The 26,350-nt window shown below is 37.2% G+C and overlaps 1 protein-coding gene across 10 annotated transcripts in view; it reads right to left on the bottom strand.

Annotated features, from left to right (window-relative positions):
- Positions 1-26,350, bottom strand: part of SLC8A1 (solute carrier family 8 member A1) — a 295,009-nt gene that overhangs the window by 66,077 nt on the left and 202,582 nt on the right. The window lies entirely within an intron of this gene.

Here is a 26,350-nt window from a genome sequence, read left to right on the forward strand (position 1 = left end):
ATACATGTTTATGGAAAAGACTGTAGATCAGATACTTGGAAAGTTTTGATGCAGAAAACTCCAAGTCATGTTGGAAAGTACTTTTGCTTTTCTGTTTTTTATTATAATCTCAACAAGCAATATCATCCACAGGAGGGGAGGGTGATGTCAGGCTGATAATCAGCACCATTGCCATTTTAGGATTTTTTTTTTAAATGGGACAATTCTAACCCTAATCCTGGACTGAAAAAAAAACATTCATACTGTGCAAATTTAGGAAAGTAAAATTAATAAAAGTAAAAAAATGCTTTCATCAACTCATTATAATTAGCCAGTGACATATTCTGCAAAACAGAAGGAAGTATTACAGATCTTGTTTATGAATATTTTATTTTGTAATTTGCTAATTAATTTTATTTTTGACATCATAGATAGCTGTGCAGGAATTCTATAGCTGGTGCATGGTATTATTTTATTAAAAAACTGAGAAGCACACAACATGCACTCATACTAATGTATAATCAAAGATGACATATGTTCTTGATAAAAATGACAAATGCAACTATAGTCAGAGGAATAGAAGTACTGGGGGCAGAACATCCTCTTATTCACATAGCTTACAACAAGCACGTTACTGAATTGTGTTTCCAGGCAACTGCATATTGCTAATTAGGAGCAATAAGAGAAAACCAAGCTACCATTGTCTCAGACTTATTCAAGACCATAAAATGATGATTTTAGATGAAAGTACAAAAATGTGTAATTGTCTTCTTCCATATAATTATTATGAAGCACCTCAGTACAAAATATTTGTGACAAAGCCTCCAAAGCCAACATAATATTCCTCCATAATTGTACAGTATCATTATTTGAGATGGTCTTGTACAATCAACCCATTGCTTTCCAGATCTGGTAGACAGCAGTTCTCATGATATATCAAATAATGTAGCCACAATGGCTGGAAATGATCAAACACTATATTTTAGAAAGCACTAAATTGAAGAAGCTGTGATGGGGGGGGGGAGAGATTTGATTCACTCCTTGTGAAATATTTGCATATCCTCTCTTGACTCAACAGTTCTTGTAGATGTTGATGGTGCTTCAAATACTCATCTGACCAGAAGCACTGTGCTAAACATTATGGGAAATTAGACTTTCCATTTGAGAATTTGTGTAATGATATAAAAGAGGATTTAGATGCTACTGCTTCACATGGCATACTATTCATATGAAACAGCCCATTCATTCAAATATTTTCCTCTATGTCACTGAAAATAGAGCAGATAGTGAGTGAAAGGATGATGGTTCTGTTTAGAGCTGTGCAGTGTTTTTTCAGCCATATCGCCAGCTTTGTTCTTCCAATTAAAAAAGGGAAGTCATAATAGATGCTTAATTGTTTTTCAATGAGATGAACATATAAAGCTCCCTCTATTTTATCCTTAAAAGCCCAGTTGCATTTCCTAAAAGAAGTTAGATGAGAAAGAAATCAAGAACTTTTCTGTATCAACATTTTGACTACAATATAGAATTTACAGCTCTAGAAAGGCTAAGTTGACTCATTCCTGCTGAGTTTTAGTTGAGTGGGAAAAGTTGTTTGTTTTATCAGGATTTTGATGGCCTTTGGTGAATTTCAATATTGTTTGAGTTTATTTTAAGCAATGGTTTGCTTTTGCATTTCATAGAATTCATATCCGTATTGTGTTTAAATGTACCATGCCAAAGATTTAGGGAACAGAAAAACAATGTATGAATATTTTAAATACATTTTTTACTTCATATTGCTTCTCTGTAGAAAAAGTAGTCTATTGTTCACTTCATGAACTAAATACTTGTTTCTGTGCTCTTATTATATGTTGGTAACGCAGATCCATCTGATCTAGAATTCAATTCAGTGAGCACATTCTTACCACATGCTAGGCCATAAACTTGCCTAACCACGAACCGAAATTTATTTATTTATTTACTCATTTGTTCAATTTTATCCATGCATCTCTAGCAAATGTGCTAATATTCTGTTTTCTGAATTCACACACTGGAATTAGATTTGCTGAAAATGGAAACAAGGTAAGATCATGATGCTTCTGACATTTTTTTTCTTATTTTTTACTCACTGAAGAGTGATCCCATCAGGATCACAGCTATCTTGTGTTGAATAGGTGAAGGTCAATCCTTTTCACCAAGTCCTATAATTTTAAATTAATAGCCTATGCATGTGATGGCAAGTCTTTTAGAGACCGAGTGCCCAAACGGCAACCCAAAGCCCACTTATGCATCGTCGGGTGCCGGGTGGGTGTGGCCCATTGTTGGGTGTGGCCATTGGGTGGGCGTGGCTGCGGTGGTAACGGCAGACTGTGTGGGACTAAAAAGTTCAATCAATCAATTCCAACTTTGCAAGATCTTTTTTTTTCCCACGAGAAGTTGAAATTGACTGATTGATTGAACCTCTTTTTTTTTGTACATGGCAGTGGAGGTCTAAAGCGAAAAGGTTTTATAACACCCAGCTGAAAGCCTAGGACTGGGGTGACGGTGCGTGTGCCCAAAGAGAGGGCTTTGAGTGCCACCTCTGGCACCCGTGCCATAGGTTCGCCACTACTGGCCTATGCGTTTAGAAATGAATTCACAAGAACATGGAATAGCAAGAACCAGGATGAAAAGATCTCCTTTTTGGCTGTTTCTCTATTTATTTTTAATTTATGGATAGACTATATATTTATTATTTGCTAAAGCAAACTGGAAAGATTGGCATGCTGGACAAATACAATTGGCAAGTTAATGTAAATTTCCCAAAAAACTATTAAGGGAATTATTTTCTACTCTCTTTTTTCCCCTGGGAGTGGAGTATTTTCTCAAGTGGAGACAATCTGATCAATATAACAGATGTGGAAGAGGCTGTCAGTATATTTATCCAGTGTCTATATTGTAACAAGCTGTTAGGCATCTGTTAGATATAATAATTGGAAGCTGAACCAGAGCATGAGATCAAGTAGATGCGACAGGAAGCAGTTAATGCTGGAGAGCTTATTTCATTTGCACTTTTTGTTCAACGAAGTGTGTCCTTACTCTACTATCTATTATGAGGTTATCATTTCTACATATGCAGAATTATGATGAGCCTTTACAACACATGTGAGCAGAAGCATGACCAGTCAGGTTTTACACAGATTATGCCATTAAATTGTAATGTAATTAAACTTGTAAATAACATGGTGATAGATTCATAGTTTAACATTTGACCAGTGCATGTCTTCTCAATCCTTATTTCTGCAGCTTTGGTGACATGGAGATGACACAGTGCTAGCTTATACAACTTATCCTTGAACCATACTGCCTCTAGTTCAGAAATATTTGTGACATTGCAGCAGCCCAGTCATATATGTTTAAATGTTTCATCACTAGCTTTCACTGCATTGCTCGCATTTTAGGAAGGGTTCCTCTTCCTCCATCCCACTTTTTAACAAGTGATAACATCTGATAGTGCGGAGGGCAGTAAAGGACTTTGGACTATAGGAGATTATAGGCAGAAGAGACATTGAGTACCTGAACATGAATAAGCAATACCCCTCCATACTTTTGTCTCCACCAGGTGTTCAAAACACAACAGATGGCACTGATATAATTTATAAAAATCACAGGGAATCAGGGGGTCTATATGACTGGCTCCTCAAAGATAACACAGATATGTTTCAGGTAACATAGATGGAAACTATGTCTGGAAGAGCAACTAATTCAGCCTCTAAGGAAAATATGGACAATTTTCATTTATATATTTCCCTGAGTAAATGGTATTTCACTTACAGGTCTAGTTTACATTCAATTTTACCTAATTTATAATAACATGATAATCCCTTGACAGAACCCTTATTGCAAAATGTGAGGGAAATCCCTAAAAAGGAGTTTAAAAAGTACAGGCTATTTATGATATGATAATATTCTGTCTGGAAATTAACAGAGGACATCAACATGGAAAAGGATGATTTAGACAAATGTTTTGCAACCCAGAAGTTGATTGTAAATGTCATTGGCACCCACTCTATTTGTATCGGTGCCTATTTTTTCATGCACTCATCCCGTATATGTAAAAAAAAACATAATCTTTCTCTTTTTAGCCCCTTTTCTACATTTAGAAAACCTGAATGCCTAAGGTAAATTTTATCTGAACATACTTTTTTAGTCAATAAAATTTACTTATCGCTAAAAGACCCCAAAGCAAATCACAAACATAATCTAAACTTGACATTAAATAAAAGTTTAACAAATAAAATGTTTAATAAATACTATATAATATACTTAACACCTCAATATAGTAGATATACCACAAAAGAAACAGTCTCCTTTAAAACAGAAGTGGAAAACAAAAGACCGAGAATAATTGATTATTCATGCATAATTCATACAACGTATTTGATGAATTGTTTTGGCTACCCAAAAAGGCATTCTATATTCACCAGGGAGGAGTCTTCCATCTGTTCAAACTACATTGGAATCTCTCTCAGGCATGTTTAACTCTCTTTAGTTACAAGAAATAATTTTAAATGTTACCAATTTGTATGAATGGAGTTTATAATTTGGTTAGAGTTAATTTAAACTAAAAATGGGAAGGCTACATGCTATGTGGCTGCCATGCTCTAACAAATTCTTTCATACTGCAAAGCTGATTTGAGGGAGAGGGAACGGTGAGGTAATAAAGACAAGATACCATCTCCCACTGCCCCACTTTTCCCAAAATCCCTTTCCTCTCATTTCTTCTTCTCCCCGTAAATTTGCAATGGTCTTGAATACTTCAAGGAGTTGAAATAGATTTTTTTAAATAAGGAAATATTTTTTTCCTGTCACATATTTCAGGAATACCCCCCCCCCAAACTCTTTCAGCATAGAGGGCAGCACAAATGAAAGAATTCTATATCAATAAACTCTCTCGCTACTCAGTTTTCTGAAGCTGAAATCTAAACTATATTTATTGTGTAAAAGGACTGCATGTTTTGAAACAACTAATCTGCTCCAATTGCTCAGTAAAGTTCAGTTTAACTGAGTACAGAATATCCAACAATCAAAATTACTTCCCAGCATTATTTTTGTGAGGGCTGTGTGATGTTTCCATGTTTCTGCTCTGCCAGGCCAAGAACTCATAACAAAATGGGCACAATTTGCTTTTTTGTTTTCAGAGCTATTCAGAGTGAACATTTCCTTTGCCCCACACATGAAGACCACAACTGGATCAGCCACACTTAAAAAAAAATCATTGCATTCAATCCACTACTTCCATAACTTTAACTATTATTTCTCCCAACTTCCTCAACTCAGCGGTTTGTGTTTACATCCTAAAGGAAAGTTTTTTAAAAATGTGAAACTTTACACACCTGATTTGTTTAATCTGACTGAGCTTTTGAACATCTTTAATTTTTTCCTTCATGAACAACTTGTCACTTCTACAACAAACCTGGCTGCAGCCATTTTTGCTTGTTCCAGGTTGCCACAAGAATGGAAGGGGGTGCAGAAGATTTCTATTAGTCTAAACATTTTACTGTCCTGTGGGAACCAAGGTCATTTGGGGGTGTGAGCATTTGGTCAGAAAGCCCGCCAAACTCTTCTATTGGGGAACGTAGCTAATTGCATAGCATTGGCTGGAAGTTAACTTTATAATATTGTTTCTCTTTGAAGGGAACTTCAGATTAGATTTCACTTTTGACCATGCTGATACTATGTAACCAATAAATATATTCTTTGAGGAAATCTCAAGCCTCGGAGTTCTGATTTATTTGGCCTTGTCTATCAGAACCTTGACACAAGTTATATAAGAATAGAATAGAATATTGTCTTTATTGTCACTTTGAATGCATACTAATCAGCATACATTAAAATGAAATTCCGTTGCATTCAGCTCTCAAAGGGTCACCCCTCCGATATACACTATATAAATATTACAAAAATAAATAAATAAATACAGAATTATGCATATACCTAAATATATTATATGATACAGAAAAACAACAGTCAAGTTCAGGTTATGTATACATATGAAGGGTGAGAAAAACAAATCTTGTGAGTTTACCAGATGGATGCCATAGGGAACAAAGCTATTACAAAATCAGATAGTCCTGTTAAAATTCTTTGAAACCTCCTCTCAGAGGGGAGCAACAGAAACAGATCGTAAAGTGGATGTGTGGGGTCTCTAACAATGCTTTTAGCTCTAAGCAATAGCACTTATAAGCAGCATCTGGAATACCAGAGAGCGAGCTTCCTATGATCTTCTCGGCTGTCCTTACCAATCTCTGTATAGGCTTTCTATCTGAGGCACTGCTGCCCCCAAACCAGACAGTGATGCAATTTGTTAAAATGCTTTCAATCGTGCCTCTGTAAAAAGTGGCCAGGAGAGAAGGAGAAAGATGTGCTCTCCTCATCCGACGCAGGAAATGTAGACACTGCTTTGCATGCTTCACTAAGGATGACGTATAAGATGATTTTTAAAAAAAATTAAACGCATTAAAGTAAATACATTACAATGATCTAATTACTCATGTGACTGTACAGATTACATTGAAGTATGTTGCAGGCTGCCCTGAAATTGGGTGGCAATCAAGTGTCTCTAGAAATACTTCCCAACATGTATACAATTTCACAGATGATATGGCCAAGTAGGGACTACAAACTAATTCTGAGGTGTATCATTTTCATATGTATCCCACAATCTCAATCCATACATTTGTCCTGTACCATGAAAGAATGCATGTTTTAATTCTTGAATTCCATTTTCTACATTTCTGAAATTTTATTCGGAACCTCAAATAGATTTTCCACAACTCTCCTCTATTATTTTTAATAAGAAAATTATTTATTTTTGTTATTAAATAAAAATAATAAAAAGTATTTATTATGCATATTTAACCCAAATATGCGTATGATAAAGCATGTAGCTTATATTACAACAATTCTGCTTGAAATGCTGCCTATCTTGCAACATTTATATTTGATCTTGTGGCCATTGTTTTATGGAGGCCCTTAGAATTCTATACTTTTGCTTTTGTTCTAGGGCAGTGGTTCTCAACCTTTTTAATGCGGCGACCCCCCAACCGGTCGTAAGTTGAGGACTACTCAACTGGTCGTAAGTCAAGGACTACTCAACTGGTGCAGCACCGTTTGCAGAATGGGACTTTTGGCGGACTCAGCAGGGCAGAGACAGCCTGGACAATTCCTATTGGCTTTTGAAAGCCAATAGAATTAGACTCTATTCAAGAGAGTCTATTCTATTGGCTTTCAAAAGCCAATAGAATAAAAGGGAGTAGCGCAGCTAAGGAAAAGGGGAAAAAAATGGCGGACTGCGTTGTTTGGCGACCCCCGTGAAATGGTCGTTTGACCCCAAATGGGGTCCCGACCCACAGGTTGAGAACCACTGTTCTAGGGGAAAGCAAGGAAAGTTTATCCAGGTTTGGGAGTTAAGTTTTATCATATGTCAATGTTTAAAAGGAACATTGCCTTCAAGGTGACCTTACTTCTGGTGACTGCATTCATTTCTTTAACAAATGTATATCGCTGTCAGCTCACACATAGGTGACTATGGGTGACTTATAATATTAAAAATCACAATATAAAAACCCAGACCCTTCCACTCCTGGCTGCCTCCCCACAGCAGCAGCAATTCTTTCAAGAAATTTGTGCAATGTTGAGGAATTGCCACTGCCTTCTTCCAAGGTCCTTTTCTGATTTTCCAGTCAGTCTGTCTGGAGTTCTGAATACTGCCAAGTATTAACCAGAGCAGTTTATCAGTAACACCAAGACTATTAAAAAGTTAGAAGGAACCTTGGAGGTTTTCTAATCCAACCCAGTACTCAAGCAGGAGACCCTACATCGTTTCAGACTAATTGTTGTCCAATCTCTTCTTTAAAAACCTCCAGTGACGGAGCACCCACAATTTTTGGAGGCAAGCTGGTTAATTGTTCTCACTTTCAGGAAACTTCTCTAGGTTGGCTCTCTCTTTAATAAGTTTCCAATCATTACTTCTTGTCCTGCCACTCCTTAGCTTCAGATGTTAAGAGACAATTTGGCTAGAAGCTTCCCTCAGTTCAGGTATGTTAATGATATCTGTTTTAAAAGACTTTTAAAAGACTCTGGAAGTCCTGAACCATTCATTACCTGGTCCCAGGAACTGATTGGCTGTATGGAAACTAAGTTTTAATCAGCCACAATGACTGTAATTCTTTCTCACTTATATGAGACATTTTTTATGAATTCAACCATATTTTTGTAATGCAGTGATTAGTACCGAATATTGTATAGTGTGATTGTATAATCTTCACGATCTCTTTGGTTAGCTTTGGAAATACAGAATAACTATTCAAAGATTCATGGAGAAGCATGAAGAGAAAGGGAGGGGAAAAAGGTGGTGTATGTTTGCTGGGAAGTTGATCATTAAAAACTGTATAATACTTACAGATATTGTCTAATACTTATTAGTGTTATGCTACAGTTATACATAGTATTCAAAAAATGTTGAACAAAATAAATTGAACAATAAATTGAATAAATTGAAATTCATAGCTATATTGAAAGGTGGTGAGCAATCTGTTTTCACTGCTGAAATTAGTCTTATTAAAAGGTTACTTGCAAAGGGACAATTTAAATCTAAAAAAATATACATTTCCCATTGCCAGTACCAACTATTCTGGATCTGAATTATTTGCACTTTTATCAACCAATGGAACATTTTGTTTATCTGACTATAAAAGTGAAAGCAATATCTCCATTTGGACGAAGAACTCTGTTTTGTACTGTTTGGTTCACTGAGAATACATGTTTGTGCTTAACTTTATGTTAAACTCAGTTGTTTATATACTATAGTTTCAAATAATTTTGCAATCTTAATTTTGTTAAGTTTCATTCCAACTAGGATTCATATAAATGAGGCTATCCTTGGATATTTTTTTCACAACAGTTATATACTAGTTCACCAACTACAGTAAATGCTAGCTAGTGTATCTGTTTCTGTCATTACCTATAAAGTACAATAAGAAAAGGTGCTATTCAAAATTACAAACAAGAGGAGGTTCAGATTTACAAAATATATTTAAAACTTGGTGCAAAAAACTTTAAAGGTTTTTGCTAGTGAAAAAAAACATTGTTTTCTGATGCCACCCACTGCCCTCCCACTTTTGAAATTAAGACATTGGATGTGAGCCCAAAGTTGGTGGAAAATGGAATAGTAGCACCACTTAGACACAAAAATGCCTGTGCAGAGTAATTTTGGATCTCAGTATATACTTTTGAGTATAAATGAACAGCTGACAGATATCCTGAGCAATAAATAAGGCTGTCAAGATCTAATCCAGAAAGTACTGTACAGAATTCAAGATTAAACGAGAGTGGAACAAAGAGAAAATGCATTTGCTTATTTGGAATTTCTTTATAAAAGCTTTTCAAATCTCAGCAAAAGTTTTGAAGTCTTTTTCTGAGAGAAAATGCCAGAATAAAAAAGGGGCATTAATTTTGCTAGGGTAGAAAAAAATGACTGTTTCCAAAACTGGCTGATACAGCCTCTGAACTTTGATACTTTGTAACTAAACTGTACAAATAATTGTTTTAATTTTTTACAAATAAGCAGCATATAGACTTCACTGAAACAAGGTTTCTTGAATAAGCCAGAGTTCACATGCAATACTAATCACAAACCATGGTTTACAAACCAAATGTTCAAGTATACATATTCCTGTAAGTTATCTATGAAGTAACATAATGAATGGTTCAGAAAAAACTAATACAACTTGAAAACCCAGGGCTACGTATGGCTTTTGAAAATCTTAGAAAATCTTAGCAACCTACAGCTAAGGAGAAATTGTGAGAACAATTAACCAGTGGAACAGCTTGCCTCCAGAAGCTGTGGGTTCTCCATCACTGGAGGTTTTAAAGAAGAGATTGGACAGCTATTTGTCTGAAATGGTATAGGGCAGGGGTGTCAAACTGCCGGCCCGCAGGCCAGTTGCATCATGCGGAGGCCACACCCATCCCAGCTCTGGCAATGTGAAAAAAGTCACAATACACGTGATGCGCCGAGTTTGACACCCGTGGTATAGAGTCTCCTGCTTGGGTGTGGGGTTGGACTGGAGGACCTCCAGAGTCCCTTCCAACTCAATTATTCTGTTCTGTTATTCTTTTTATGATCACATGTATCCATCCAGTCAAGCCCAAAGAAAGTCTGGAATGGTATATAAACTCCTGCTATGGAGTTGGACTAGACGACCTCCAAGGTCCCTTCCAATCATATTATTCTAGCTTTTACTTTGACTGGGTTTGTTCAAAAGGTTGTCCAAAATTGATATTTTTTTTTTAACATGGTAGAATACAATGTTTCTTCTAATTTCTGACATTATGCATGAAGAAAAAATTGTTCAGTGCGGCTTTTCCTAAACTAAGTACAAATTGCGCAGCACAATACGAGTATACCAGTACATTTTAAATTTTTATATAGTGGTTTTTTATTTTAATGTTTTGTTGTACACCACCCAGAGTCCTCATGAGGGAGATGGGTAGTTCAAAAATATGAAAAATAAATAAATGAATAAACAAACAAACAAACTAAGCTGTTAACATGTTTATATATTTCTTAGGTCACAGGTCGGCAACCTGCGGCTCCGGAGCCGCATGCGGCTCTTTGAGCCTTCCCCTGTGGCTCCCAGCCTCCTCTGCCTTTGCAGAGAGAGACAGAGACAGAGAGAGGCAATTGCGCTCCCCTGCTTCTCTCTCTCTCTCTCTCTCTCTCTCTCTCTCTCTCTCTCTCTCTCTCTCTCTCTGTGTGTGTGTGTGTGTGTGTGTGTTTGTGTTTTGTGTGTGTGTGTATGTGTGTGTGTGTGTGTGTGTATGTGTAAAAGAGAGTGCACTCACAGTGTTCTCCGAGGAGCTGAAAAGCTTACTGGGCGGAGCTCCTCTCTTTGCTGCGTCTCTGCAGGAAGCAGGAAGCAGGAAGGGCAGGAGAGAGCTAGCTAGCCCAGCTAGGCTGACTCAGGAATTCTGGGAGTTGAAGTCCATGAGTCATAAAAGAGACGAGGTTGCCTACCCCTGAGATTGTTGGAGAACAACTTGAAGCTTGCCAGGTGAGCAGCAGATGGGGGGGGGGAGAAAGAGAGAGAGAGAGAGAAAGAGAGAGAGAGAGAGAGGGAGGGGGAGAGAGAGAGGAAAGAGAGAGAAAGAAAGAGAGTGGGGGAAGAGGAGTGGCAGACCAAGGGCAGAGAGGGAGGGAGGGAGAGAGACACAGAGAGAGAGATCCCTTTTGACATCTAAAATGAAGATAACACTGCATATATCCTTTTTTTACCTATGTGTGTATGTAATTTTATTCTCTTAAAGCATTCTCTCGGTGATCATTGTTTTAATAGTATGGATATTCCCAAGAGTCATATTTTTACTTTTATTTTTAATGTGTGTGTGTGTGTGTGTGTGTATACACACACACGCACACATACACAAACACACTCTCTCTCTCACACACACACACACACCCCTATAATAAAGATAAAAAAGGATATATGCAGTGTTATCTTCATTTTAGATATCAAAAGGGTTTTGCGGCTCCCGGTGTTTTGTTTTTGGTGGGAAATGGGTTCAAGTGGCTCTTTGAGTGTTTTGGGCTGCCTACCCCTGTCTTAGGTAAAGCACTGAAACTAGAAAGTATAATAGGATGAGTTGAAACCAGCCTGACCAAAATCAACCCCGACGACGCTAACAGAATCTGACTCGAAATCACCAACATCCTCTGCACCAGCAAGCCACCCAAAAGCAACTTACCCAAAGAGAAACAGACAGCACTACTTAACCTGATGGAAGACACCAGCATAATAATCCTACCAGCAGACAAGGGCAACGCCACGGTGGTTATGAACACATCTGACTACTAAACCAAATTAACCAACCTACTCCAAGACTCTACATACAAACCCCTAAACACAGATCCCACCACCTACCTGGAAAAAACCACCAGATCCAAAATAAAAGCCTCCCCCATTAGCGAAGAGATCCAGCAAAGAATCATTCCCAGAGAGAAATCAATCAGATGCCCTAAGCTTTATGGTCTCCCCAAGATACACAAAGAAGGAACCCCACTCAGACCTATAGTCAGCTCCATAGGCTCACCTCTACAAAACCTAGCCAAATTTCTCGCCAAACAACTACAGCCCTATGCAGAATCCATCACCTCACACGTAAAAAAATCATTCCATTTCTTAGAGATCATAAAGAAACAAAACTTACAGCCCAGCAACCTACTCATGAGCTTCGATGTCATATCCTTCTTCACCCAAGTGCCAATCAAAGAAGCCTTGATAGCTATCCAAAACAAATATAACCCCCCAAACACATCCTAGATCTGACCAACCACTGCCTATCCAACACATACTTCATCTATAACGGACAAAAATACAAACAAATAGAAGGAGCACCCATGGGATCACCCCTCTCACCTGTCATTGCAAATCTCTACATGAAACACTTTGAAACCCAAGCTCTAGAAAAATCTGATCACAAAGCCAAACTCCGGCTCAGATACATAGACGACACCTTCATAATCTGGCCACATGGGAAAGAAAAACTGGACAACTTCCTCACACACCTCAACAGCCTACACCCCAAAATACAGTTCACCATGGAAACAGAAGCTAACAACCAACTTCCCTTCCTGGATGTCTTAGTCTACAAGAAATCCAATGGCTCCCTAGGACACACCATCTACCAGAAGAAAACACACACAAACCGCTATCTGCATGCTCTCTCACACAACCACCCAGCACAGATCAACTCCGTAGCCAAGACACTCATCTCTAGAACAAAACGCTTAGCTGATGAACAACACCTAAAAACCGAACTACACACTCTCACTAATGTACTAACATCCAATGGATTCCAAAGAAATAAGATTACCAAACTAATCCAAAAAGAACCCCCCACTAAAATCCAAGACAGAGAACAAGAAAACGGCAAAGCTCTCCTCCCATACATAAAAGGCACCACAGACAGAATCAGCAAGATCCTCCACAAACATAACATCAAGACAGCATTCTGCACAAACAGAAAAATATCCACCATCCTAAGAAACCCCAAAGACAAAACTGAGTTAGAAAATCAAGGCGTATATGAAATCCCATGCACCGCTTGTCCCACCACATACATCGGACAAACCAACAGAAGAATAAGTGCACTCACTGAAGAACATAAGAACTCAGTCAAAAAAGAGGAACCAACTTCTTCCCTGGTCCAACACCTTAAAGCCACAGGACATGAAATTGACTTTAAAAAGACCAGAACTATCGCCAAAACTGAACACTTTAATAACAGAATAATCAGAGAAGCCATCGAGATAGAAAAACGCCCACACAGCATGAACAAATGAGATGATACCTCCCGCCTACCAGCCATTTGGAAACCCGCCCTTATTGACAAACGAGTCCCTAACACAAAGAATGACACCAGACCCACACTCACAAAAACCACACAGGATGTCACCACCACACATCCATGCAAAAAGCAAACCCAAAGCCACACCGATGATGAGGCATGACCAAAAACCAGAAGCCAGACCACAGCTGCATCATTAGCCACTTTAAACCCCTCCAATCCATACATGAAGCAAACTGACACCCACCATGAAGATGAGGCATGACCACGAACGCGAAGCCAAAAAATAGCAATGCAGCTCGCCATTTTAAATCCCCCTGCAACTCAGACTAACCTGAGCACAACAAAGCCCCCACCCAAACAGAACACTCCCCCATCCAATCAGAGCACAGCCAAGCTCTCACCTAATCAGTTCATACCTCCACTGGCAGTTAAAAGGAAGAAACAGCTACGATCACACATTGCTCCTAGAAGCACAAAGCCGAAAACACCAACCTGAAGATGACGAACGAGACTTCCTCAAAACATCGCCAAGACTCTTCTAATTTTACGTGGGAGAAAACCCGAATAACCAAAGACCTACATATAATAGGATGTCATATATACTGTTAAAAGTTGTGCCTTTGATGCATTATCTCTTTATTTAAATCTGTTATAGCCGTCTGACTCAAATAATAAACATAACAGAATCAGAAAATCCATAAAAACAAATAAAACATCAAACTAAATAGGCAGCTTGGGTTAAAATGATGTTAAAAGCAACAGAAATTTAAAAAAAAAACAGGAGCTCCAAGCTTCCACTAATAAATTAACCCCAGGCTTGAAACAAAACAATGCACCACCGTCCCGCTGTCTCTTGGCTTGCCCGCGGCCATGCCAAGATTGCCTCCACCTCTGCTGGTGTGGCTGCGCAAGCCTCCTGTGAGCCAGGTGGCCATGCAGCACTTCCGGGTCACCTGCCTCTCCCCCATGCCTCTGCTTCTAGGCTCGGACTTACCTTGCACTGTGCCAAGGGGCCAGCGGGCTACGGCTGCAGCTGGACACCATCAGCCCCCTGTTGTGCTGGCCATGTCCATCCCCCCGGGCTTATTTCTGGGGTAGGGCTTATATTAGGCCCACCCAAAAAATCAGGGTAGAGCTTATTTTTGGGGTGGGTCTTATTTTCAGGGAAACAAGGTACTTGCCATATAACACCCTAGACTTAACAACTGTTTATAAAGAAAGACAAAAAATCTGAATAATGGATATTGAGGGATCTGGAGACAGCAGAATAGAAGAGGAAGAATTGGACAAAAATCACAAAATAAAGGCCTACAAATAGAAATAGAACAACTGTAGTAAAAGAAAGCAAAGATAGTATCAATAGTAATAGGTGTCGTGGGTGTAATCCCAAAACATCTCAAGCAGGACTTGAACACCATCTACATTGACAAAATCAACATCAATCAATTGCAAAAGGCATCTTTATTTGGAACAGCTTACATCCTGTTAAGATATATCACCAAACAACTTCTGCCCATCCCAGATCCTTGGAAAAGATTCGAGCAGTGCATAAAAATGCCAAATCCAGTTTAAACATCTGGCTGATCGTGCAACTAACCATAATAATAATATAGCCAGTATGATGTACTGGTTAAGGCATCAGGCTAGAAAGCAGGAGACTGTGAGTTCTAATCCCACCTTAGAAACAAACTAATTGGGTCACCTTGGACCATTCACTTTCTCTCAACTTTAGGAAGTAGGCAATGGCAAACCACTTCTGAAAAACCTTGCCAAGAAAACCACAGGGACTTATCCATGCAATCTCTGACAATTGGACATGATTGAATGGAAGAAAAAAATAAGTATCTAATTTTTTCTTGGGAAGGAGCAATTTGATAATGAAAACTGTAACACAGTACCTTCTTATCAAAATCAAGTTGAATTGTGTAGATTGTTGAGTGTGTCAGGTCAGATGTTATCTAGCGCAAGACTATGGTTGTCGTAGAGGCTATGAATTTCTGAGTTTTCCAGAATGGATCTTTAGGATATGGAAAGTAAACTCACCCAATAATCAGAGAACAAAATGACTCTGGCACAAACATCACCACTGCAAAAGATGTTTACCCTCAGGTACTTGGGCTCAACTCAAGAGTTATTTGGTCTCACTTTTAGGATTTACATTTCCAGTCTGGAAGTGGAAATTGCCACTGCACTGTTAATTTACTTTTTCCTGAAACAAAAAAACTTGGCAGTTCCCTCCAATATCCCATCTCCATCTCCCATTACCCAATCATTTGAGCTATCTAGCATCACCACTCAAACTGTCACACCAACTATCCACTAGCACTTCCTCTCTCCTCCTACTTTACCCCACTCCCTAACAAATAAGTTAGATACTCTCCCACCAATATCCAAAGGATGAAGACCTCATAATCATTTTTGATCTCAGGACTTCCCTATCATTTCATCTCAGACTAAGGGAGTCTGCTGTTACCTAATACTTCAATTGGCACATATAAATAATAGTTCCTCACTAATATGGCAGTGTAGCTACACTGAAATTGGAGCTACTTAGAACAGCAGGACCCTGCAGCCAAACATATAGTAGCTTCGGACATTCTAACATTAATTCCTTGAGACTACCGCCCATCAGGTACTAGGCACACCAACCTGGTAAGGTCCCTCTTTATGAGACATCGTTGTAGATATAAGGCAGTGCTTGTCACTGTTTCTCCAAAGATTACCCAGGCTAATAAGGTGATAGTAGTGTCTACCCTATGTTCCATCCTTACTCTCCACTTGTTCCAGGAGAACAGATTTGTTTTGGATTTCCTCCACTTCTACCGAAGCAATACAAACATAGTCCTAATAATAAAATGATCCTTTTCCTTTTTACAGAACATGTTAGAATACAGTTGCTAAGGCTGAGCAGAAATCCTCATTCAAGTGTCAAGTCCTTCGCAGATGTTTGCTTTGGAACAACCTCTAGCTGTAATCACAGCTAGCTGCTCCAATAATGGCAGTGGCTCTCACACTGTCTGAGTAGCCTTATGCAATCTCAGTTGCAACAATGGTATCTGTTTCTTCAACAGCACCACAGCACTTTGTTTCAGTTGAAAGCAAAACTTCTCCAGGACTAATATATTTCCAAGACTGTAACCGTCTATTGGTCAATTCTTCTATTTTCTCTTCTTTACACCTCCCCAATACTTCATCGTGCCATCCAGCCCAAATAATTGCACTTTAGAGTCTGCTAACTCTACAGCTGACAAGAAAAGATATTTTATAAATCTCTTCAATATATTCAGATAGAAGAAACATTCAAATTCACATTTATTTGTTCTTAGTTTGTCTCTATCTTTGCATTTTTTGTCCACTTTCTTGCTGCAGTAGTAATGATCAACCACACCTATAACTAAGATGAAAGGAAAGATACAGATTGTTAACTTATAATTATATTCAAATATATTCTGATGACTTAAGAAAGAAAGGTAAATCTCATGTACCAATCCATCTTTATTCCTTGTTCCTCTAATTGTTGTCTGGTTTTCAACTCCCTCATATCTGTTAGTAAGTCTTTATATCTTATAATGTTTCCCATGTTAAACATATTGGGGTGTATTAGTGCCTCCATAATTGAGAGCCAATTTGGAATCTTCAAATAATGCTTTCTCTTTACTTTCTCCCAGGCCACAAATAAAGAATTTCTTATATGGTGTCTCTTGAAATAGCTATGTATTCTGCTTTTTCCATACCACAAGAAAGCATGCCATCCCAACTGTAAATCATGTCCCTCTAATGTCAATAATCTTGTATTCCTCAGTAAGATTCATTCTCTCATTCATGATAATGATGCAGCCTGATAGTACAATTCCCAATTAGGTAGACCAAACCCACCTCTCAATCTTGTATCTTGTAACATTTTTAGATTAATCCTTGCCTTTTTTCCCTGCCAAATATATTTCAAGATTATTTTATTAAGCCCCTTAAAATATTTCTTATCTAATCTTATTGGTATTGTTGAAAATAAAAACAATAATTGTGGTAATATATTCATTTTGATTATCGCAATCCTTCCCATTAATGATAGTTGTACATTTTTCCATTTATCCAAATCTACTTCAATTTGTCTTTTCAATTTATGATAATTATCCTCTTTAATTGTGCATCTTGCTGTCAGGTGGATCCCTAAATATTTTACCTTCTTTACAATCTATATATCTAATTTTCCCACCAGTTCTTTTTTTTTTGTTTTTCAGTAATATTTTTCACTAACATTTTTATTTATTTATTTATTTATTTATTTATTTATTTATTTATGAGACTTATATACCGCTTTAAGTGCAAGCACTCTCTAAGCGGTGTACACCAGTAAGCAATGTATATATATATATATTTACATTGCCCCCAACAATTTTGGTTTTATCTTTATTAATTTTCAACCCAGCTACCTCACCATATTTTTCTCTTTGCTCGAGCCAGCAGTGTGCGGCAGCTGCCAAAAAGGCCAACACAGTGCTAGGCTGCATTAACAGAGGGATAGAATCAAGATCACGTGAAGTATTAATACCACTCTTCAATGCCTTGGTAAGGCCACACTTGGAATACTGCATCCAGTTTTGGTCACCACGATGTAAAAAAGATGTTGAGACTCTAGAAAGAGTACAGAGAAGAGCAAACAAAGATGATTAGGGGACTGGAGGCTAAAACATATAAGGAACGGTTGCTAGAATTGGGTATGTCTAGTTTAACGAAGAGAAGGACAAAGGGGGACATGATAGCAGTGTTCCAATATCTCAGGGGCTGCCATAAAGAAGAGGGAATTAAGCTATTTTTCAAAGCACCTGAAGGCAGGACAAGAAGCAATGGGTGGAAACTAATCAAGGAGAGAAGCAATCTAGAACTAAGGAGAAACTTCCTGACAGTGAGAACAATTAATCAGTGGAACAGCTTGCCTCCAGAAGCAGTAAATGCTCCAACACTGGAAGTTTTTGAGAAGAGACTGGACAGCCATTTGTCCGAAATGGTGTAGGGTTTCCTGCCCGAGCAGGGGGTTGGACTAGATGACCTCCAAGGTCCCTTCCAACTTTACTACTATTATTATTATTACTAGATTCTGTCTCTAATGGTTCCTCCAAAATAAATACTAAATCGTCTGCGAATGCTTGTACATGAGAACGCAAATACAATCTAGATATGAAAAAGATGTTAAAATAGATGGTGTTAATTTGGGGACAACAGAGTTAGATGAAATACTCACAGGAACGGAAGAAAAATGGATTAAAAAATGTACAGTTATCTACTACATATGGAGTTAGAGGAGGAACAAGTGAAAGAGACAATGATAAAACGGACAAGGAATTTTGGATACACAATTGAATTAGATAGATGGCAGCAACTATGGGAAAGAAACTATAAATTGACAATAGCGACTGCGTATAAAGAAAATATGTACAAAATGTTTTACAGATGGCACATGTCTCCAGAAAGATTAGCTAAAATGTTTAAGGACAGGTCTATGAAATGTTGGAAATGTCATCAGATACCAGGTTCCTTCTACCATATGTGGTGGACGTGTGTAGAAGCTAAAACCTATTGGAATATAATTAGAATATGGATAGAAAAGATGATACAACAACGTATAGAACTAAGACCAGAAATATTCCTGTTGGGTATTCTACCAGGGAAATACAATAAAGAGAAAACATATTTAATTATTCATATAATTACGGCAGCCAGTATTGTGTTTGCACAAAATTGGAAAGCACTGAAAGCCCCCCCCCCCCAGAGGGAGAGGTGATTGGGAAAATACTGGAATGTCCAGAAATGAATAGACTAACAATGACAATTAAAGATAAGACAGAGTCAGACTACTATGAAATCTGGGGAACTTCTTATGATTGGCTGAAAAGAGAATACGGTTAAAAGATAGTTAACATCAATTTAGATGGAAGAAGAAGGAGCAGATAAGGAGGGAGACCCAGGCGACACAGTATTGAATAACTGGAGGTTGTATAAATATTTATAGAAGTATATACTGAGAAGGTTAGATAAATAGAAGTATTAATATAAGAGAAAATTCATCTTATTGTATATAATACAGATAGGGAAATTTGGAGAGAGGAGTTGCTCGGACATTACCCCTGAATTGTATCTGAAGAGGGATGAGAGGGAAGAAAGGAGAGGAGAGATAAAAGAGTAAAGGAGGGGAGAAGGAAGTAGGAAGGTCGGAGGAGAAGAGAAGTGGGGAGAAGTGGTGAAGGAAAGAGAAGAGGAGAGGAAGAAGAGGGAAGTAGGGAAGAGAAGAAAGGGAGAAAGAAGGTAGAGAAGAAGGAGTGTGGATATAGTGAAAGGGGAAATGGGCGAGCAACACCAAAAGTCATGTGTATGTATTTATTTCATTTTATTAAAAGTATCTTATGTATGAATGTAAAAAGAATGTATGTTAACATCTGATAAATATCATGGTATATGTATGGGGCAGAGTTTGGAAAAATAAAAAATTATTTAAAAAAAAGGAAAGGTAAATCTAATCTGCCTTGAATCCAGTTTCACAGGAACACATTCTGATGATTATACTGGTACCATGGATTTGTAAATGATAATGATGATGAAGACAATGATTTTACTAGCCTATAGACCTGGGATTTCATCTAGCCAGGTGAGATTTTTACCTAACCTTTTCCCCCTCAACTATGTCATAAATAGGTGCAGATGTGGGCTCATAAATGTGTAACAATCAGCTCTGCTGACTCCATGTCCTGCCACCAAACAACTAATCCAGAATGCTAGGCATTGCAGCTCAGCTCAGACTGAAATATTTCCGAAAATTTAACAATTGGCACTCATAAGTTGAGCTGTTTGAAAAGAGCATGAGGTGAATCACACAACTGGGTAAGAAATTACAGGTTTAAAAAATAGATTTTGGAAGTTGATATGCTGTCATTTTGCTGCATATACCGTTTTGCATAAACTGTCCAAGAAATCCAATATTTATTATTTTGCCCTCCTTGCTCCTTACTACACATTGGTATTTGTAGTCTGAAACTGGAAAATAGACAGTGTTCAATGCATCCTGAATATGTTCCCTTCCTCTTTATTATAGCTCTATGGCCAATCTTCCTGGTCCTGGCAAATACAAGCCTCCAGTGATGATGGCTGACATTTTTTCCTGGTGTGCCTTGACTTTCAAATCCTGCCATTTCTGAGCAACATAATCAACTGTGACAATTTATTTTCCAAAGCTCATTGGTTCAAAAAGTCTTTCTGGGACATTTGGTTTATTGTACTGTCATAACTGAAAATTATTTGACACTTGCAAATTTGGGGAATGAAGGCATAAAAATAGGACTGTAGTATTTAATTTGCCAATCAGACAGTTTGTATTCAGCACTAAGCCTATATTTTACTACCTTGACTCAATATTAAGTTTAATCTTGAACAGCAACTAGTCCTTCTGAAAATGAATCACTCTGCTGGATGATTATAGTTGCAAAAATCAGTCATGAAAGAAGCAGATGGGCAAAAGAAAAGTCAGTAATTAATCTAAATTTTCCTTTTCTTGTATAACTCACTGAAAGAAAGGAGTGACAAAAATTTGAAGCTGTTTGTCATGTATGAAAATAGGATTGGCCTATAAAATGATACCATTTCTGGGCCAATGTTATGATGTTCAGAAATAAAATAACATGAAGGATATTATGAGGCTGTGGACAGTAAGTCTAGACCTGGAGGCAAGGTACCCACAGAATCTGATGCTGTCATCAAAATAATGAAACCAGAATTATGCCAAAATGATGTAAACTCCATTCTTTTTGCATGTGCATGCAAAGATTCTATTATTATAGTCTATATCAATAAAATATACTTCTAGTCTTCCCATGGAGCTGATTGCTCTGATCTATCTAGTGGGGCTGACAGCTGTTTTGTATGCCTGATTAAACTTTACCTCCCCTCTTTCTTTTACTCCAGTAAATGGGGGTGGCTGCCTGAATCACTTCCAAATATTATGTTGTTTTCCAGAACTTAAATAATACTTCAGCCTTCTCTGCTTACGTAACAGTTCTTGTGTATTTTAATCAAGGTCATCTCTCTACTCTCTAAACATTATTAATACAATAATGAGGTTATTGAACATTTAATTACCAATATTAAAATATCCTTCTGGATCACTTATTTTTTATTATATAAATTTTTAATTATAAACTACAAATGTTTATAATGTTGATTGGATTTACTATACTTCTAGCAGATTTTGAGTTTCTACTTATAATAAAATCCACCATCTCTCTTCTACATAAAAATTCTTTCTCATAAAATTCTTTCTGTGGGGTGGGGTTGGGGAATAGAACCTTCAGTTTTTAAATTGCCCAATAATGAAACTGTTCTCAGGAGGACATCAAAGGCCATTTTCTTTCAGGGATATAATTAAAGGTGACAAAATTACACAATGAAAAGTTCAGTATTTCCATACATCAGAAAAATGTTAATATAATTGAGACAACCTTTTAATGAACTTATAAAAATAAATCATTCATGGAAAATGAAAAGAAAATGAAATAGGGGGGAAAAAAATCCCCAAAAGCGAAACAGAAAAAGACCAATCAATTTTACATGGCACTTCTGAATGAGACATACTGAAAACACAAAATGAGAGACCCCACCTAGTCAAAGTGGTCCATTACCCTCTTAAGAAATGAAAAAAAAAAGAGAAATATTAAATTGTTGTCTGCAGATTCTAGATCAAAATATTTCATACCAGAATCCAGGGATAAAAATAAAATCATTTGAACAAATAAATAAAATCTCTTTTTGTTTTGCTGATAAAAAGCTTTAATGAATAACTTCACTTTTGAACCATTTGTGGAGGCAGATCTAGAAAAATCATTATCCATTGTAATAGAATCATTATACTCCATTCCAATGAACTGCTTGCTGAGATAAACTCAGGATATAATCTTATAACATAAATCTTAAAAAGCTCACAATAAAAGGATTGTGTTTCTGTACTGCATATGAATAAAAGTCCACAGGGTGAGCTATTTTGACTTCAAGCTTGCAGTTTGGTTGCAAAAAAACCCAGAAGTATCCAAATGTCTCCACTTAGATGTTTATGGATTAAACTTGCTCAACATTGCAGGAATGGTTAAACATTGTATAAAATGTACTTTCTGTGAAATGGACTCTGCACATGGAGCTCTTTACCATGAACATTTTTATTTACTTTCAACACAGTATTAACTTCTATGGCACATTATCGGAAGTTAAATCTTGCTTCATGTGAAACAATACTCCATATTTATTACTTTGCCATTTTCTTTCCTCCAAGTACCAAATCTGTTTTATGTCCAAAAATTTCTTTTTGCATCATATTCATTGTACTTTATTATTATGCATACTGTCACAAATTATGTGACAGAACAAAGTATCAAGCAACTCCATGTAGATTTTGTTCTCATTTTCTGTGTTGTTTTCTTTTGTGCCTAGGAATAAATTCAGCTAAAGCTGATATTCTTTAGATCACTCAGGAAATTGCTCTCCCATAAAGGAAGAGGAAATGCAATTTTTCCTTTTTCCTGTCTTCTCAATTTTGGATACATGATCACCAGAAAACAGGAATTCAAATTAAAAAAAAAAAAAAAAAGGAATTTTCTAGTTACCAATTAAATAATAAAACTGTCAAGCAGTGAGAAATATGTGAAGATCTGTTTGTCCTATACCAGGGGTAGGCAACCTTGGCTCTTTTATGACTTGTGGACTTCAACTCCCAGAATTCCTGAACCAGCATGGCTACCTCAGGAATTCTGGGAGTTGAAGTCCACGAGTCATAAAAGAGTCAAGGTTGCCTAGCCCTGTCACATACTAATGGGAAGTTGCTAACCATGGTTTATGTATTTCTGCATAAACCTCCAACTGTGCTTTATTCAACAACCTACATTTAATCAAACTTGGGTGTCAAGCTACAAAGATTTATTGTCATTAGGACTGCCATAGTGCTTCTAGCTTGCCTACAGTTGCGAGGAGGGAGGGAAGAGCTTGGGATTCACAGGTGTTCCCTATCAGTGTGGGAGCCAAAGCCACAGAAGAGATGCTCTGGTGAATCAAAGTTTTCTTTTCATAACAATTGCTGGAAGATTAATTGGACAATGTGACCTGAACTGTCAGAGAGGGAGGGAAAACTTTACTGTTTTAATTATCTGTTTCCCTCCATGTTGCCAGAGCTAGCTTTTCTTCTATCCTACCGGTATGCTTTGCCTAATAAAGTTTACATTAGAGATTGTCATATCTCCAGTATTTTACTTCATTCGGCTTTTCAGCTGGAACTTTGCGCTTGGTTTAACATGATACATGAAATTTATCAATATCTCCAAACTACTCAAATTAGAAAGAAAAGTAGAAGAAATGTTGTGCTATTAAAAGGATGAATGGGACAAGCCCTAGGTCTTCTGACAAGATAGTGAGGATAAATGTTGAATAGAATAGAATAGAATAACTTTATTGTCACTTTGAATGTACACTAACTGGCATACATTAAAATGAAATTTCATTGCATACAGCTCTCAAAGGGTCATCACCTCCAATATACACTACATAAATATGACAAAAATAAATACAGAATTATGTATAAACCCACATATATTATATGACACAGAGAAACAACAATCTAGTTTGGGTTATGTATATATGTGCATGGCGAGAAAAACAAATCTTACAAGTTTACCAGATGGATGGCATAGGGAATAAAGCTATTACAGAATCAGGTAGTCCTGCTAGAAATAAGAAATGAAATGAAATGAAGAATCCCCATTAATAACTTGGTTAATTAAGAATGACACAGAACTGTAATATGGTACCAACAGTAATACTATTTGCCAGGGATTAAATTAGACCTCTATGTTGAGGTTCTTCAGCATGTGTTGTTAATAGGATTTGCAATCAAATATGTGTGTGTGTGTGTGTGTGTGTGTGTGTGTGAGAGAGAGAGAGAGAGAGAGAGAGAGACTGACCGACCATGCATATGGTCACAGAGCTTCTATTTTCAGTTTCCAAAGTGACTCTTTAAACAGATATTCCACAAATATTAATGTGGACAAATGAAACAAAGAGAAAAGATTCCATTCAGACTTTTATTAGCTTAGCTTTAGGCCAGTGTTTTGCAAAGTTGGCAACTTTAAGATGTATGGACTGGGTTAGGGAATCTTAAAGCTGCCAAGTTTGAAAAACATTGCTCTAGGCCATGTACCATAAAGCTCACACAATACCTGAAAGAAAGCAGAGATAGTTAAAAGAAAAGAAATCAATTCTACGAAGAACTGTTTCCTCTCCCCAGCTTTAAAAATACTGCTTAAACACTTAATTAAAAAAGAAGAAAAGTAAAACTTTTATTAGATGGAAGGCAAATCCAATCAAGCATACTGTCATAAATTCCCTTTTACAAAACTCTCCAGGCAAACAACCAAATCATATATGTGATAAACTGATAAACAGTTAAAATAAAACTCTAAAGGATTAGGTACTAGAAAACCGGGAAGGGATATGCTACGTGTTACCTCATAATGGATCTTTTTTGTATCTGAAATGCAAAATCCAAGGACATTGAACATACGTTTAAAATTTTTATTTTCAAAAATTCAGAACAATCTTTTTTCCATGAGTTTATTATTACTATTGTTTTATTTACATATAAATCAGAGGCTGCAACTAGAAGCAACCCAGAGCCCTAATTGTACCTTACATCCAATTACTTTACCTGCTGTAATTACCATTTTAATTTCCCCTTAATTTAGAGGAAAGCAATGAGTGTGTAGGTCATGGGAAGTCTCTTAAATTGTTTGAAACTATTAATTTAGCAATACATCCTGGTGTCTGGGGAAGCAAATCTACAGTGCTTCATGGTTTGATACTCCACCTTCATTTAACATCCACGTGAAACTGATGGGTGAGGTTATCTATCAGCTTGGAGTCAAGTATAATCATTACTGGCTGAATAATGGGATGGATGAGGATGTGTGGGCCTGGATGGGAAGGAATAGGCTTAGGCTTAATCCTGAAGAGACTGAAATGGTTTTGCCTCCTGAATCTGGAGGCAATTCATTGGTGATTCTCAATGGGGCTGCACTTCCCTATTCAAGACTTGTGCACAATTTGAAGGTCTTCTTGGACTCTCAGTTCCTGTTCAAAGAAGAGATGGAAACTGTGGCCCAGGAAGCTTTTGCACAGGCACCAGTTATGCCCTTTCCTGGACTTGGAGGTCCTTCTAAGAATTATCTATGAAATTTGAAAGTGGTGCTGGATCTTGAATGTTTTTTTGTGTTTGAAGGCACAGACTAGACAGGGTTTTAGCTTAGGATAACTTCTGCAAGTCATTTTGAAGGATATGGACCAGACATCAATTATGCACACAATAATTATTTCCAAGTTAGACATTTATAATGTTTTTAAAAGGTAACCCAGGAACCTCAGCTAATGAAATAATCAGCGGCCAGAATGTTCGTGAGACTTAGGGTTTATCACATCAGATTTGATTAATTTTTAGGGTAATTATCTGTCTATATCTTGAATGAATTGAGATTATATCAAAGATTGCTTGGCTCTGAACAGATTAAACAGGGCTTTAAGATCAGCTTAATGGGTCTATGTGTGGCTCTAGTACCAGTCTGACAATAAAGACAAACTGCTGTATTTCTACAGTGTTGACTTTCTGTATTACAGCTTTTGCATGAAAACCATAATAGCTGTAACATACAGAGATGAATGGATGGCCAGAAACTTTGTTTTACTAGGACCAGTTATACTTTGATTAGAAACATTCCTACCATCATTTATTTCATAGTTTTGTGAGATGGGTGGCTATATAAACATGCTAAATAAATAATTTAAAAATCTTGAACATATATACCAGTACTACAGGGTTGATTAAAGATACCAGATATGGCTGACAAAATCCACACAACCACTAGATGTCAGCAAAGAAATACTGAAAAACTTTGCTGCCGCATAGTTGGTAGGAGTTAGCAGT

This window comes from Crotalus tigris, unplaced genomic scaffold, assembly GCF_016545835.1.
Source record: "Crotalus tigris isolate CLP2741 ecotype Arizona unplaced genomic scaffold, ASM1654583v1 scf7180000023713.2527936, whole genome shotgun sequence".
In the NCBI taxonomy this organism is placed as follows: Eukaryota; Metazoa; Chordata; class Lepidosauria; order Squamata; family Viperidae; genus Crotalus; species Crotalus tigris.